Raw genomic sequence first — 4311 nt, 5'->3', positions numbered from 1 at the left:
CCGGTTAAAATGATAAGGGTGATTATCATTTTACTCGATGGGAGCGGAGATATGCTTTTGGTGTTTGTCTAAATATTTCTTATTTTATATACTTTAAACAAACTACTAAATATTTGTTATAAGTAACGTACATATAAATATAGAATAATAATAAAATTCATTTAGAAATAATCATGTTTGACTATGCGTTTCAATTTACAAAATTGCACAAAATGTCGTAAAGGTTAAAATTCATGAATAACTGACAAAGGTATATAACCACTGCATCACGGTAAATAAAAGACATGTATTACTTAACCAGCATTTTTGTCTGAACCCTTTATATGAGCATCGTGGTCTTTTCACTTGGGACCTCATAGGAAAGCTCTCAAAGATTATGCTCGGAATTTCTACAGGATCACTATCAGGAATAAGCTCCGTTGACGAAGGTACTTTGCCGACTCAGTCCAGCGGATTGGTGAGTTGTAGTGGTAGTTGGCAGGCCACATAGCGCGCAGAATAGATGGCCATTGGAACCTGGGGGTCCTGGAGTAAAGACCATGAATTTGCATGTGCAACGTATGTCGTATCTCGTTCAACGATGAGGTGAACAGGCGACTTAGTTAACATGTTCACTGCGGGCCCAATTTTGAAGAACTTTCAGCTGGTGCGGCTGAGGTCGAATCAGCCTCAAGCTGAACTTCCTAGTAGTGCGGTTGAGGCCTTTTCTGCCTCATGTTTCAATCATTTTTTTTACAATATTGAGTCAATGCTTCGCAGACATAAAGAAAGCTATATTTGTCTTTGTCCATACCTTATACGGTTGAGTGTAAACAGCCGCCGCACTAGAGAGAAAACACGAGTTTTACGCGCCGCACCAGTGCAAAGTCTACCATGAGGCTGAATCGGCCTCAAGCCGCAGTGGACGTGTTAAGATTTTTAAAAGGTTCACTTTCAACCGCGTCTTATTGAAAATCAATGGAAGAGATTTATGTCCAGCTGTAGACATCCTACGGCTGAAATAATGATGATGAAGTTCTGCTTAGCCAATTATTACCATGTTCTACCTATGCGAAGGTATATTTTATGATTTCAGGAAAAGGTCACACCAATTCAAGTATTTAAATGTTATTTCTGAATCGCTAGAGTAAAGATAGCGTCCGCCTGTACAAGATTGGTCTGAGCCCCAATTGGCGGGACGCAGGTTATCCGCCAATCAGCAGCAAGACACTTCCTGCCTGAGTGGGTCGAGAGCGCCTATTAGTTGCCAACTGCTCTCTAGCACGAACAAATGACAATACTCCACTGTAATAGACACATTAAGATATTTATAGGACCCCTACGGCTCCTCGACTCAATATGTCGTTACAAAACGTAGAAACACACACGTACACATGCGCACACGCTTATAAACACACACGTTTCAATTTTATTTTTAACTAGCTGATCCCGCAAACGTTGTTTTGCAAAAAAAAAATTGATGTTTTAATTTACAAATAAAAAATAAGGGTTGATCGTAGAGGGGTGAAAATTTATGGTTGTATGTATTCTTGTATGCTGTATCATAAAAAAATAAAAACAAAAAATTTCGTAATAAAAACAAAAAATAAATTTTTTTTTTAAGTGTGAACAACCTTTATCACTTAGGAGTATAGAAAGTAGATAGTAGCCGATTCTCAGACCTACTGAATACGCGTATTAAATTTGGTAAAAATCAGTCAAGCCGCTTCAGAGGAGTTCAAGTTCGAAGACCGTGACACGAGAATTTTATTTTATTTTATATTTTAAAATAATTTATCTAATACTGATAATTAAAATGTTAATAAACGATTCCCTAATCTCTATTGATCGGTCGTAAATCTTTGATTTCTTGCAAATCAAAATCTAAGTTGTCTTCAGAGGTTCTAGCAAACCAAATCAAGTTAAACACAAAAAAGTAAAAGAGAAAATTGTTCCCTTCCACATGGGCGGCGACAAATATCGTCCTGAATTTCTAAGGCTCTGCAGAGAAGTGGTGCGGTAGATAGGAATGTAGACCAGGAAAGATCTGATCGTGAAGAATAATAGATTTTGTGAAGGGTGTGTGGGAAAGAGAGAAAAAATGCGAGGAAAGAAAGGAGAAAGATAAATAAAACTAAACAATAATTTTTTTTTACATCCAGACATGGACGCCTACTGCAAGGTATAGGCCTGCTCCTCAGATCACCACGATGATATATGCGCTGCCAGCATCTAGCGACTTCCCCGTGACCTTAACTAAGTAGTTCGTCTACCTGGAGGTGGGCGTACCCACGCCCCGTCTACCGGCTCGTGATCACTACTCTAGAACCTTTGAGGGGATCTTCTCATTTCTAATTCGACCTCGCAGCGATACTCCGAACATCTCCCTCTCCATTGCCCTCTGAGTGACCTTGAGCCTACTAAGCTTACTATAAAAATAGTTAACACTTAAAATATAATAAATGTTTTGATGTGAAACATAGTCACAGTAAAGTGCTAGTTCGTTCACATATCCATTTAGCGAAGTTAAGCGTTATTAGCATTAGGTGCGTTAATAAATCCTATTAACATTGCAATCTTTTCAATCTTCGAGGTCCTCTTACGAAGCAGTGAGATAAACAGCTGACTCATAAGATTGTGAATAATTAATATAGCTAATATAATTATGAACGTATCGTAGAAGTAACGTCCGACTAATAGCTGAAGAGAACCTTATATGTAGAGAGGTATATCCAAAATGAAATAAAATACTATAATGTGAAATAAACAGGAATTCTTCTATTTCTCAAAGTTATGGCTAATGAACAATCGAAGGCAGCGGTTTCGATTCTCAAAATATAAACTTATGTAATTCACACTATATGCATTAATTATATATGATTTCCATCATAAATAAATTTCCAGAAGATGGACAGTAGCGTCTGCGTACCATAATATCACACTGCGATCGCCAACCCGCCTGCCAAGCGTGGCGATTATGGTATTCACCAATACCTCACTTTGTATCGAGGTTACGTTCCAAAATAACACGACGCAAATTGAAACGCCGCAAAGCGAATCAAGGTTTTCTATGGCAAACCATGTAAAGATCGAAGATAGGTTCCAGGGTCACGAAAATAGTGCTTTTTAAAAAGAAAATTGAACAAAGTAAACATTAAAAAAACAAAAATAATATAACTCTGCCAATAAATAAATTGGAATAATATTTACCTTTTTTGTAACCATAAACAACACATAAAAATTTAATTAAATTTATTATTCTCTTTTTTTTAAAAAAAGTACAACGCACTCTTAATTGAAACTGAACTCTAAAATTAGCAAAACAAAGTGAAAATAAAACTGTTTTCAAATTAGGTTGGTTTTCGTTTAAAAAAAATTAAAGTCTCGAACCCAAAACGACGCAACCTCGAAAATCTAACGACGCACAGTGAAAATTAGTACTAATTAAGCAGCGACGCAACATCGAAAAAAATGCAAAACGAAACGACGCAAAGCGAGGTATTGGTGTAATCCATCCGTGTCAATTTTTTAACTCGCTGATCACCTGTTTCCGCGGTTTCAACACCGATTAAGCTGCACAAAGCCATAATGGCTAGCAGCAAAAATTTTAAACAGAAACAATTCCATAGATATCTTTTGGAAGGCCTATGGCCTTGTAGTAGACGTTAAATATTATAAAGTTACTAGAAGTCCATCTCTTCTCAACAAAGTTTATCGTCCCTTGGGATTCGCTGGTCAGCATGCGGGGGGTAAAATATCAAGGTTTTAGTGGCAGCTGCAATCTTTTCCTTTAATATCTAAGATTCATTCAATTTAAAAAGAAAATCTGTAAAAAAATATACAGTAATAAAAAGCTAATTTTTATTAGTATCTTTAGTGATCTATATTATAAGACATAATGTAAAAGTCGTAGTAAATCAAGGTTATTTTTATTTTATTTACATTCAGATGTCGTCTTATTTACGTTTAATCCTTTTTTCGTCTAAATGTTTTATATACCTTCATTATTTATTTCTATTTAAGAATGCGAAAACTAATAATTTATTATTTTTAAGGTCTATAGAAATAGCTTTTACATGCCATGAAATTCATGTGTTTCCATTTTGTGTTACTTACGCCTAAACATGATTTATTTTTTCTTTTTTTTTAAATATTCTTTTTTTTAAACATTTGCATATTATGGTATCAAAACTTTCAGCCTTTAAACAACAGAGGTGGGCGTTTATATCAACAACACAGTTGTAATCTAACTCGGATGTTTTTAAACATTTGTAATGTAATTTATTTTTATTGTATCTATTGTATTGTATTACTGTATTTTTTGTGAGTTTT

This window comes from Battus philenor, unplaced genomic scaffold (genome assembly GCF_028537555.1).
Source record: "Battus philenor isolate CCGP_79_NKW_IND1 unplaced genomic scaffold, ilBatPhil1.0.hap1 SCAF_15, whole genome shotgun sequence".
NCBI lineage: Eukaryota > Metazoa > Arthropoda > Insecta > Lepidoptera > Papilionidae > Battus > Battus philenor.
The sequence above is the reverse complement of the archived record's forward strand: the minus strand, read 5'-3'. Positions refer to the sequence as shown.